Raw genomic sequence first — 13,878 nt, forward strand, 5'->3', positions numbered from 1 at the left:
TTGAAAAAAATTCAATATTTTTAACTTTTTGCTATAATAAATATCCCCCAAAAAGATCTAAAAAATGTTTTCTCCTCAATTTAGGCCGATACGTATTCTTCTACATATTTTTGGTAAAAAAATTGCAATAAGCAATTATTGATTGGTTTGCGCAAAAGTTAGAGAGTTTCCAAAATAGGGGATAGTTTTATGGAATTTTTATTAATATTTTTTTTACTACTAATGGCGGCGATCAGTGATTTTTTTCGTGACAGCGACATTATGGCGGACACATCGGGCACTTTTGATGCATTTTTGGGACCATTGTCATTTTGATTACTGTGAAAATGACACTGGCAGTGAAGGGGTTAACCTGTAGGGGGCGCTGAAGGGGTTAAGTGTTTCCTAGGGAGTGTTTACTACTGTGTGGTGGCGTGGCTTTGCGTGTGACATCAGTGATCGTCGTTCCCTATGACAGGGAACAGACGATCAGTGGCAGTCACACAAGGAAGAACGGGGAAAGGTTTGTTTACACTTACCTCTCCCCCTTCTTCAGCTCTGTGACCCAATCGTGGGACACCGGCGGAGATCGGGTCCGCAGGTCCAGCGGGCGCGGTCACGGAGCACAGGACCAGGTCGCGACCCACGTCTTGGCTCTAAGGCCTTGTACACACGAACGGACAGTCCGCTGAAAACGGTCCGCCGGACCGTTTTCATCGGACATGTCCGGTCGGAGATTTCTGTCTGATGGTTGTACACACCATCAGACAGAAATGAGAGGCAATCCGCGCGGACAGACAGCGCGGGGACGTGTCCGCGCCATCGCCGCGACGATGACGCGGCGACGTGCGCGACGCAGGAAGGTCAATGCTTCCACGCATGCGTCAAAGTCATTCGTCGCATGCGAGGGATGGCGGCCGCTTGGACATGTACGGTAGGTCTGTACAGACGACCGAACATGTCCGACGGACAGGATTCCAGTGGGCTGTTTCTAAACAAGTTTGGAAATATTTGCCCGCTGGAAAAAGGCCCGGCGGCCAAATGTATGCTGGAATCCTGTCCGCTCGGCTGTACAGACGACCGAACATGTCTGCTGAAACTGGTCCGCGGACCAGTTTCAGCAGACATGTTCGGTCGTCTGTACGGGGCCTTAAAGGCGACGTACAGGTACGTGCCTGTGCCCAGCTGTGCCCTTCTAAAGATGTATATCGGCGTGAAGGGGTCCTTAAAGCGGGAGTTCACCTATTTATTAAAATTTTCCCCTTTTCCCCTTAGATTCCTGCTCGTTCGGTCTAGGGGAATCGGCTATTTGTATTAAAATATGAGCAGTACTTACCCGTTTTCGAGATGCATCTTCTTCCGTCGCTTCCGGGTATGGGTCTTCGGGAGCGGGCGTTCCTTCTTGATTGACAGTCTTCCGAGAGGCTTCCGACGGTCGCATCCATCGCGTCACTCGTAGCCGAAAGAAGCCGAACGTCGGTGCGGCTCTATACTGCGCCTGCGCACCGACGTTCGGCTTCTTTCGGAAAATCGTGACGCGATGGATGCGACCGTCGGAAGCCTCTCGGAAGACTGTCAATCAAGAAGGAACGCCCATTCCCGCAGCCCATACCCGGAAGCGACGGAGAGGATGCATCTCGTAAACGGGTAAGTAATGCTCATATTTTAAAACAAATAACCGATTCCCCTAGTAAAAACGAGCATCCATCTAAGGGGAAAAAGTGCCCTCTAAGGGTGAACCACCGCTTTAAGTGGTTAAAAGAATGTGACACTGATTTAGCTCAACAGTCTTCTTTAGAGACCTATATGGGTCATTGATTGATCTATTGAAAGATTGCATTTATCACATGTGCCTTTCTGAAGACTATCTATATTATACTGCATTGATTTTTATGTACCATAAACTGCTTAACTTTTTAGTACATTCACTCACTAACATCTTTTTTTACTACCCAAATTTTCTTTTATGTACCAATATTTATTAACTGCTTGCCGACCACCTGCGGCAGGTTGGCACAACTGCATCATTGTAAGTCAGCTGCTTTAGGAAGCTATAAAGGGCACGCGTGCACGTCGCAATGCCGGAGCTGATGCGTATGGCCGGCAGCCATGATGTCCACGAGGAACCGCGATGGCTCCACAGGGATCTGTGTATGTAAACAAACAGATCCCCTTTCTGACAGGGGAGTAGAGAGAAAGAGATTTGCTGTTCCTAGTGATCAATCTACTCCCTGTCAGTAAACTCCCCCCCCACAGTTAGAAACCCCTCCCTAGGGAACACTTAACCTCTTGATCACCCCCTAGTGTTAACCCCTGTCCTGCCAGTGACATTATACAGTAATCAGTGGTTATTTTTTAGTTCTGGGCGCTGTATAAATATCACTGGTCCAAACAAAATGTGACAAGAGAGTCCAATCTGTCAGGCGCAATGTTGCAGCCACGCTAAAAATCGCAGATAGCCGTCAAAAAATTATAATAAAAATGGCATAAATATATCCCCTATTTTGTAGACGCTATAACATTTTTGCGCAAACCAATCAATCGCTTATTGCGATTTTTTGTTTTACCAAAAATATGTAGAAAAATATATATTGGCCTAAACTGATAAAGACATTTTTTTATTTTTTATTTTTTTTATATTTATTATAGCAAAAAGTAAAAAATATAGGGGTAGATCCACATAGAAATAGATCGGCGCAGCGTATGTGAGATACGCTATACAGCTGTAACTTACTTTTGGCTGCTTTGAATCCTCAAAGAATTTGCGCCGTAAGTTACGGCGGCGTAGTGTATCTCTGAACTGCGCATGCTCCGTTTCTAAATTTCCCGCTGTGCATTGTGCTAAATGACGTCGCAACAACGTCTTTTTTTTTAACTTAGACGTGAATTACGTCCATCACGATTCAAGGACGACTTACGCAAAAAAAATGATAATTAAAATTTTGACGCGGGAACGACGGCCATACTTAACATGGCAAGTCTAACTATACGCCGCAAAATACCAGCTTTAACTATTCGCCGGAAAAAGCCGACTAGAGACGACGTAAAGGAATGCGCCGGCCGCTCGTACGTTCGTGGATCATCGGAAATAGCTAATTTGCATACCCGACGTGGAAAACAACATGAACGCCACCCAGCGGACGCCAAAGTATTGCATCTTAGATCCAAAGGCGTACGAAGCCGTACGCCTGTCGGATCTAACCCAGATGCCGTCGTATCTTGGTTTGAGGATTCAAACTAAAGATACGACGTGGGTAATTTGAAAGTACGCCGGCGTATCAGTAGATACGCCGGCGTACTCGCTCTGAGGATCTGGCCCATAGTTTTTTTTTTTCAAAATTGTTGGTAAAAATAAAAAAATAAAAACTGCAGAGGTGATCAAATTCCACCAAAAGAAAGCACTATTTATGGGGGAAAAAAGGACATAAATTCTGTTTGTGTACAATGTCGCATGACCACGCAATTGTTTTGGTAAAATGACGCAGTGCCGTATCGCAAAAAATGGCCTGGCTAGTGAGTGGTAAATGGTAAAATAAATATTTCCCCCTTTTTGTGTTAATTTTTAAAAATGTCTGTTTCTGTGGTCACCTCACCTGTTTGATGTTGAGTTTTTACTTTTCTAAATAAATTTTTTTTTTCGCTTCTGAGTCACGTTATTATTACTAGAAGCATACAGAACTTTATCACTTATAATGAAAAGCAATAAATACAAACATACAAACACAGGTCGAACTGTATGGACCTATATATTTTTTTTTTTTTACAAACTACTGTATGTAACTATGTAACTATTTTATACAGAGGAAAATGTTGCTTGTTATCATATCATAGTTGATTTAAAATACCAAGCATCACCTCTATTGAACATTGATGAAGTTGGCCTTTTGCGCAAATTCCCGTCCAAGCATCCCTGGAAGTTGAGTTCTGTGGAGGTGATGGAAGGGCACAAGTGCCAGGGTCCCAACACTAATGGTTTTAGGTGAGCAGGGGTACAGCTGATGGTACACCAAGTCACTAGCTGGGATAAGTAACAACTGAGCAGGAAGACATTGAAACATTGGCAAGATGAGAGTCAGGAATGAGCAGAGGTTGGCAACATGCAGGCAGACAGGTATAAATTCAATGGGTAGAATTTTAGGCCCAGATTCTTAAAGGACTTACGACGGCGCAGCGCCATGTATGCCGTCATAAGTCCTAATCTGGGCCGTCGTATCTATGCGACTGATTCTTAGAATCAGTTACGCATAGATATCCATTAGATCCGACAGGCGTAAGTCTCTTACACCGTCGGATCGTAACTGAATTTATTTTTTTCCCCGCTAGGTGGCGCTTCTGTGGATTTCCGCGTCGAGTATGCAGATTAGCTAGATACGCGAATTCCCGAACGTACGCACGGCCGACGCAGTAAAGTTACGACGTTTACGTTAGGCTTTTCCCGTCGTAAAGTTGCCCCTGCTATATGAGGCGCAGCCAATGTTAAGTATGGCCGTCGTTCCCGCATCAAAAATTTAAAAACTTAGACAGTCTTGCACAGATTCCATATCCAAAAACACTTAGACAACATCGGCATCAGGGTCTTGATAGCTGCTGCTAATCCAGGAATGATTAATTTTGATAAATGTCAGCTGGTCAACAGAGTTTGTCACAAAACCTCTGGCAGCACTGAATGTCCATTTGGAAAGCACGATGGATGCAGGGCAGCCCAGAAGCTCAATTGCATACTGGGCAAGTTCTGGCCAGTGGTCTATTCTCATGACCCAGTAACCCAGTGAATAGTCTAATGGAAAGCTCTCCATGTCTGTTTTCGCCCCTAGATAATCTCCCACCATATGATGCGGATGCTGCTGATGGGATGTGGAAGCTGACAGCCTTTGGCACTGAGGACTAAAAAAAGTTTTGAAATGCATCACTGAAGAAGTCCCCTTCTCCACCGCTCCTCTCTTGACCAACAGATGTCTCAAAACTAGCCTTTCTAAGAGTTTGTAACCTAGCAGAGTCTGGAAAGGTATTACTGTAGATAAACTTCTCTTTAAGGTGTCCTCAAGATAGTTCATCCTCTGCTCCCTCTGTGAGGATGGGATGATTGTACGGGCCGCTGTTGGGATGGTTTAGTAAGACAATCCACTACCTCTCTGCATGCTGTGGCTGGATAGCACGGGCAACATCACAAAACAGACACTGCTGGCCCCCTCACAGTCATGGGAACATCTGCCTCTGCTTGTTGGCCTCCCAGACATGATTGGGGGGGGGCTTATTACCAGAATGTAATAGAGAAGTGGAAATGTGTACTTGGAGGCACTTTAATCAATAGAAAGTGGTGTTTGGTGCACTTTAACTTGAGTACTCACTACATAGACACAGTCCACTGGCACATGTCAATATACTGCAGTAACAGTGCACTAAAGCACTTCTATATACTGCAGTAAAAGTGCACTAACACCATTCATTATCCTGCAGTAAAAGTGCACTAACACACTTCAATATACTGCTGTAAAAGTGCACTAAGGCACATCAATATACTGCAATAAACATGCACTAATACATGTCCATATACTGCAGTAAACATGCCCTAAAACACTTAAACTGACACAAAAGTAAAAATGAACGGTCGCACTATACTCACACTGCACTATCACTATATTCACACTAAACTGACTTTCTACACTCACAATAGAATCACAATAACACACTATAATACACTAACTTGCTGGTAGCAATGAACAGAGCCCTGTTCTATCTCCACTCCAATATCATGTACATTTTAAAATTTGTAAATTCAAAAATTACCAAATTCATAAATTTTTAAATTTTAAAATTCGTAATTTGTAAATTCGTAAATTAAAAAAAACGGGAAATTTGAAAATTCGGAAATTAATTTGAAAGAACGAAAATCCGAAATAATAATTAACAAACTAGTAATAACTAATTATTTAATTATAGATATTGTAATTTTCCTTTCAAATTTGGCTGTTAGTGAACGTAACGAATACAAATTTATCTGAAGTTACGAATTATCAGGAATAATGAATGCCACATCTGAACAAATGAAATGGAATTAATTAAAAAATATTAATAACATTTTTTTTATATTATTATTATTTATTATTATTAATTTGTTACATTCACTAACAGCCAAATTTGAAAGGGAATTTCCAAAACGTATAATTTAATATTTAGTAATAGTTAAGTTAATATTAGTTATGATTTCAGATTTTTGAAATTTCTGGTTTTCAAATTTTCGTTTTATTTTTGGATTTTCGTTCATTTGAATTTCTGGGTTTTCATCGTTATTTTCAGATTTTCAAATTTCCGAATATTCAAATTTCCAAATATTTGGAAAAATTAGAAAATTCTGAAATTCCGATATTTCCGAATTAACAAATTAGTTGAAATTTGTTAAAAAACTAATTTGGAACTAAACGAATTGCACATATCTAGATCGGTCCACTTGAAACGCACAGCGGTAACCACAGCGAGGGGTGAACAGCATAGATTTGCATTTCGATCCGCCCCCCATTCTGACGTTCTCAGTCTGTATCGGCTTGCCGTTACGTGCTGCGGAACTCCCTGCTTAGTATATGCAGTCAGAACGAGGCTTGGAGCGCACGCTCTGGCGCCATTTTGCTGTAACCAGGAAGCGCCCGTTCGGAGCGCCTCCTCTCTTCTATACACCCTATCAGAATACTGTGTCAAGACGAGGCTTGGAGCGCACGCCCCGCCGCCATCTTGCCACATCCAGGAAGTGCTTGTTCTAAGCACTTGTTCACTACACACGTTCTGATTTTTTACCTTTCTTCTTTTATTGTTTTTTTTCGCCACCCATGCGCTCATTACACGTTCAGAGTGCTATTCCAAATTCACATTCTGTTCAGATCTGATTCCCACCCGGAAGTGTTGCTGTTCTGAGTGACTCCTCCCAGATGGTGAGTTGTATGTGTTTGGGGGCTCACTATAAATTTGTCTGTTGGCCACATGAGAGGGATACCCTTTTGACAACGTGTACTCACACGAAACGCGTCAGGGATGACTCCAATGTTGCCATCATTTTATTGAAGTGCGCTTTATTCTCAACTGACATGTAAGTGCAACCTTTAATTAAACTTAAACAGATTTTTGACGGTACTACACTATGGCGTCCCCTCTTTTCTTTTCTACGTTCACATGTGACCTTCACTAACGGATGACCATCTCCTGCATTTCCTGAGCGAGAGACCTTCCAGTTCTCCCCAGGTCATGGTATTAAGATCATTCGTGGACCCCTTCCTGAAGCAACTCCACACCGTGGTTTCCAGTCTATACCAATCCTGATCGACTCTGGAAATATATATTTCGCAGAGTCCACACGTTCCGGTAAGCCTGCATCCGCACTGGTGACGGGATATTTCTTCATTTATAAATTCACTTATATTCACTTATTTTTTGAAGATTTCATCTCACATTCCAATTTTGAACTTTGTATCCACTCATCACTTGGTTCATTTTGGACATTTACATATTTGTTTATGACATTTGTATCTTCTTACACATGTGCATTTCATATTGTTGCATATTGACCACGCACGGTTTTTGATTTTATTGTCATACCTTTTTTGTATCAGAGCGCTACACTTTTTTGTCTATATTCTGTTTTTTGCTTCTTGGTTTCAGTAGCTGTGTTTAGCAGCTTGATACATACATATTTAGCAGCGCAATAATTTACACCATACCATTTGCTTTTTTGAAAATTTCTTATTGTTGCAGCAGCTTATCAGTCCAACCAGGTGACTTTCTGGACATGGATGTCTTTGATTATAGAGCATCCCGGACTGTTAATATAGAAGGAGTCTTTTCCACCACTGGGAACGACTCTGAATTAGGAGGCCTTTTCTTAAGACTTAAAAATGTTATGACATCAGAGTTGCACATTTTATGGGATATAGTTTTCTTAGAACAATATATTGCCGAGAGTATGGTCCCACGCAGCCTACGTTGGAATGTTAACCCCCAACAGGGTGAATTAGATCTCAATTCCTGGTTCAAATATTTTAATGAGGCCGGTACCAACTTTCTAGGCTTTTTAGTCTCAAAGAAAAGGTCCAGACTTTCAGCCTTTGATAAAGAGATCAAAGAGCTTAAAGACAAATTACAGACCCATAAAAATTCCCTTGAATATAGTTCCTTATCAACTAATCTGCAGAGTCACCTTGAAAAGGAGGACCGTGATCAAAGGATAAAAAAACACAAAAAATATTCAAGGGATGTAGGAGACTATAAGAATAGTTGCGTCTTTGGATGGCAAAAAGCCGCTGTACCCACTTTAACAATGGATACCACTCCAGCAGCTGAAGTAGATTTACCATCGCTCCCTGTTCCATCCATGGTCTCAGGTGGTCTAGCGGCCCAATTCGGTTCCAACCGCATACCACCAATGGGCCCCAACATCAATACAGGCTCATTACCTTTACCACTTGGACACTCACAATCTAGTCTCCATACTCCTGACCCTCATAACAGAGGTAGAGTCACCAGTAGAGGTAAAAGGGGTGGACGAGGTCATTCTCGTGGCAACTTCTCACAAAATGCACCCCGTTCCCATCATCGTTATGATAGTTATGCTTCACCTGACCCTTACAGGGAGCACCACGAACCATACTATCATTATCCTCCCCAACATTATGCACCCTCCATTCCAACCCGCAATAGATTCTCACCTCTGAGAAATCAAAGTGGCTATATTTCAGAACCCTATGGGAGGAATGATTATCAACACACACCACAGCCATATGCCCATTCAAATACACATGGTAATCAGGGTTTTCACGAGGACCGGTCTTCAAAAAAGAAAAAAGGTCCAAATCCAAGAGAGGGTGTAGAGGGGGTCGTCGAATCCAGACGAGGAAAGAGAAGGAGGGTTTAAGAGGCCTTGGTGTATTCAATCTTAGCACTAAGATACTTACAAACGCCGAACAATCAGTACTTGATAAAGGTCTTAAGTTTGCTCCCCCTAAACAACTCAGCAAATTTGGGACCTTTATTGACATAAATAAATATATACGTAAAATCAATATTCAAAGATATTTGATTTCCAATACACGCAGTCATGAAGAACGGGCAGCAACGTCCGGCACGGTGCATTCCGGATTAGCTAATCCATCTCTTTTTAATCCCACAGTGGCGGTAGCACCAGCCGTTAAGATTTTCAAGGACTGCGTGTTAAGGGATTTATCCAAATTGTCCATCAAATCACCCCATTTACCTTCGGTTTGCAGTTCGGGCCTCCGCTCCCTCTGCGACCGAAAGGACCTGGTTATACGCCCCGCCGACAAAGGTGGGGGCATTGTGATTTTGGACAAGTCAGACTATGAATCTGAGATGTACCGCATTCTAAGTGAACCCGGTACCTATAAGGAAATTCCCAATAACCCTACCCATACTTACAAAACTCAGTTATTAAGCCTTGTCAATAAGGGTTATGAGTTAAAGATTTTGAATGACAAAGAAAGAATATTTTTAGTACCCAAAGTTCCACGCATACCTACAATATATTACCTGCCTAAAATTCACAAGCATCCCACCGCTCCCCCCGGTCGGCCCATTGTGAGCGGCATTGACTCGGTCACGTCCCGCATAGGCCGGTATATCGATCATTATTTACAACCACTTGTTCAAAAAACTCCATCCTACTTGAAAGATACTGGTGACACCATACGTCTATTAGAAAAAACAACTGTAGAGGGGGACTACCTATTGGCCACGGCAGATGTGGCTTCCCTCTACACCTGCATTCCCCATCATCTGGGCATTGCTGCCGTTAAGCATTTTCTTGATCGTGAACCTACTCTTGCCTCATTTCAAGGCGAGTACATCTTAGAGTTGTTGGAGTTCGCAACCAAACGAAATTATTTTTGGTTCAACCAGTGCTACTATCTCCAACAACGAGGAGTAGCCATGGGGGCCAAGTTCGCACCTAGTTTAGCGAACTTGTTCATGGCCAAGTGGGAGGAGGATGTCGTCTTTGCACAGGACCATCCATCCTTGGTCCTCTGGGCCAGATATATAGACGACATCCTCCTCCTATGGAATGGCAGCCCAGAATCGTTAGAGTCTTTCTTTAAGATTCTCAACCAGAATGATAGAGGCATCTCACTATCTTTTGAATACAGTTTCACTAAAATCAACTTTTTGGATCTGGAGATTGGACTTGTTGATCGCAAGTTCAGCTTCCAGACCTATTTCAAACCAACTGATAGGAATGGTTTCATTCCCATTGGCAGTTGCCATCACAATTCATGGCTTCAGTCGGTTCCTCGTAGCCAGTTTCTGAGACTACGCAGGAACTTTACTGACACAGAGTCCTATTTATGCCAGGCCACGATGCTTAAACAGAGGTTTGTCGATAAAGGTTACTTAAGTGATGCACTCGATCTGGAGTTACAGAGAGTTCTCTCATTGGACAGATCATCTCTCGTTGTGGCCAAACCAAAACGGGTGCAGGATGATAGTTTTAAATATGCCATGATTACATCTTATTCCACTCAACATAGACAGGTGAAGAACATCATAGACAAACATTGGGACATTCTTAGGAATGACAGTGTCCTTAGACCTGTACTCCCAGAACGAGCCAAACTAGTCTTTAGGGGTGTACCCTCGTTACAGAGTCGGATTGCGCCCAACATCATCAATCCTCCATCAAAGATTTCTTTCTTTCATGATCTTATTGGTTTTTTTCCATGTAGGAAATGTAAGGTGTGCCTACACAATTCATTAAAGGGACGTAAAATTACACACTTTACATCCACTGTGACCAACAAACAGTATGAGATCAAGCATTTTTGCACTTGTGAAACAAACTATATTGTTTATCTCATTACTTGTACATGCGGTAAGCAATATGTCGGCCGCACGATCCGTACTTATTCGATACGTGTGGGTGAACATATCGCTTTAATCATAAGTGGAGATACGAACCATACGGTTCCTCGCCACTTTAGACAGTGTCATGATAGAAACCCTTCCGGTACACAATTTACAATTATTGACTGGTATATACCTCCCTGGAGAGGAGGGGCCAAGACAAGAGGCGTTTCTCAATTAGAAACATTTTGGATATATGAACTCCAATCCTATCATCCCTTCGGCTTGAACGTCGAATGGGATATCAATTCATTTATTGATAAGGCATGAACTGTCAGGTTTTAATTTCGCAGGAACTTTGTGTACAACCCCCCCCCCCCCTTTTTTTTTTTTTTTTTTTGTTATTCAAGACATTGCTCATTCACTTGACATCTTTTTAACAATTTTTATATTCATTGTTAAACATACAGTCGATATATAGGATTATTTTATCTGTTAACGTATGTTTTGTCCGTATTTCCAACTTACCATCTGGATGACTCACTCAGCATCGCTTTACAGACATATTCCGATTTTTAAACATTTTTAATTATCTTTCGCAGTTTGCAGAATTTCTTCTTATCAGATTCCACACTCTGCAACATTTATTACAGTTGATTTCTGTCACTGTTCCTTTTTTAATAATAAAGGCCAGTTTTTATACGTATGTCATTTACATGATTTTTTACTTATGTTTTTAGACTCTCATTCAGAATTTTTCCTTTCTTTAGGTTATTCTATTAATGACTCTTTATCTATTAATGCACTTTGGCTTTCCGATGTATTTAGAAGTCACACTTCCAATTATTGTTTGGTGCTTCAGCCATAAAACAATCACTCGGCCACTCTGTTCGCCACTGCATTTATATCTTTCCTTTTTTATTTATTTACTGCGTAGCATTATGTAGACCAGTCTAGAATCATTACTTTCGGTCCACTTGAAACGCACAGCGGTAACCACAGCGAGGGGTGAACAGCATAGATTTGCATTTCGATCCGCCCCCCATTCTGACGTTCTCAGTCTGTATCGGCTTGCCGTTACGTGCTGCGGAACTCCCTGCTTAGTATATGCAGTCAGAACGAGGCTTGGAGCGCACGCTCTGGCGCCATTTTGCTGTAACCAGGAAGCGCCCGTTCGGAGCGCCTCCTCTCTTCTATACACCCTATCAGAATACTGTGTCAAGACGAGGCTTGGAGCGCACGCCCCGCCGCCATCTTGCCACATCCAGGAAGTGCTTGTTCTAAGCACTTGTTCACTACACACGTTCTGATTTTTTACCTTTCTTCTTTTATTGTTTTTTTTCGCCACCCATGCGCTCATTACACGTTCAGAGTGCTATTCCAAATTCACATTCTGTTCAGATCTGATTCCCACCCGGAAGTGTTGCTGTTCTGAGTGACTCCTCCCAGATGGTGAGTTGTATGTGTTTGGGGGCTCACTATAAATTTGTCTGTTGGCCACATGAGAGGGATACCCTTTTGACAACGTGTACTCACACGAAACGCGTCAGGGATGACTCCAATGTTGCCATCATTTTATTGAAGTGCGCTTTATTCTCAACTGACATGTAAGTGCAACCTTTAATTAAACTTAAACTGATTTTTGACGGTACTACACTATGGCGTCCCCTCTTTTCTTTTCTATGTTCACATGTGACCTTCACTAACGGATGACCATCTCCTGCATTTCCTGAGCGAGAGACCTTCCAGTTCTCCCCAGGTCATGGTATTAAGATCATTCGTGGACCCCTTCCTGAAGCAACTCCACACCGTGGTTTCCAGTCTATACCAATCCTGATCGACTCTGGAAATATATATTTCGCAGAGTCCACACGTTCCGGTAAGCCTGCATCCGCACTGGTGACGGGATATTTCTTCATTTGTTAATTCACTTATATTCACTTATTTTTTGAAGATTTCATCTCACATTCCAATTTTGAACTTTGTATCCACTCATCACTTGGTTCATTTTGGACATTTACATATTTGTTTATGACATTTGTATCTTCTTACACATGTGCATTTCATATTGTTGCATATTGACCACGCACGGTTTTTGATTTTATTGTCATACCTTTTTTGTATCAGAGCGCTACACTTTTTTGTCTATATTCTGTTTTTTGCTTCTTGGTTTCAGTAGCTGTGTTTAGCAGCTTGATACATACATATTTAGCAGCGCAATAATTTACACCATACCATTCACATATCTAGATTAGGCTAAATTTTTATATACACAGATGGAAAGATGATCAGAAGATCGGAAGGTAAAGGTGGAGGGTGCTAAAGTACCACTGAATACCAATTATGATGGGATCATTTTTAAAATGTAAATAAATAAAAGGTAAACTATCACAGCACTGAAAACTCAACAGTGGCCTTGTAATAAATGGCTAAATACAGGATAGTACTAAAAGGATGCATGCACCTCCATGACAAGAGGCCCAAAATCGAATAAGAAAACCACCAGGAGACACAAAATCATCTCAGTGGTTAATAAGGTATCCTGAAAATGTACACTTATATCTATGAAATATGAGCTGCTAAGATTTTCAAGTGCAGCAATTTACTTTACTGGGAAGGAGCAAAATGTATTTTGTACCTTTAATCATTATGAAAGGTTCTCACGCCAAATGCTACAAGCATTGTGACTCAGTTGTTATCTCTTCTGCTTTGCATCATTGAGGCCCTCAGTTTGATTCCTGCCCTGGATGCCTATTGCATGGAGTTTGTATGTTTATGTGGTTATCCTCCCACATTCAAAAGCTTGTACACATCAATCTGTAAAGTAGTTTGTGGGCATGGCCTACTCACCTTGAAGATGGAGAACTAACCATGGATGCTCTCACAAATGCCTGGGATCAGGTTGGGCCACAGTCATATGAAAATCAGCATTAAGGTGGCACCCCATGTTTAGAAGTGAGCCGTTCACTGTGAACAATAACACATCAAACTTGTGGTTCTTTGCTGTAAGACACTCTTCTCCTGTGACACTGTACACCTTTTTTCTGAATGTAGAATTCAGAG

At 41.9% G+C, this 13,878-nt stretch overlaps 1 protein-coding gene across 1 annotated transcript in view; it reads left to right on the top strand.

The window, feature by feature from the left end:
• The window catches only part of LOC120936080 (galactoside alpha-(1,2)-fucosyltransferase 2-like), a 185,001-nt gene that overhangs the window by 18,224 nt on the left and 152,899 nt on the right, over nt 1-13,878 (top strand). The window lies entirely within an intron of this gene.

This window comes from Rana temporaria, chromosome 4, assembly GCF_905171775.1.
Source record: "Rana temporaria chromosome 4, aRanTem1.1, whole genome shotgun sequence".
Lineage (NCBI taxonomy): Eukaryota > Metazoa > Chordata > Amphibia > Anura > Ranidae > Rana > Rana temporaria.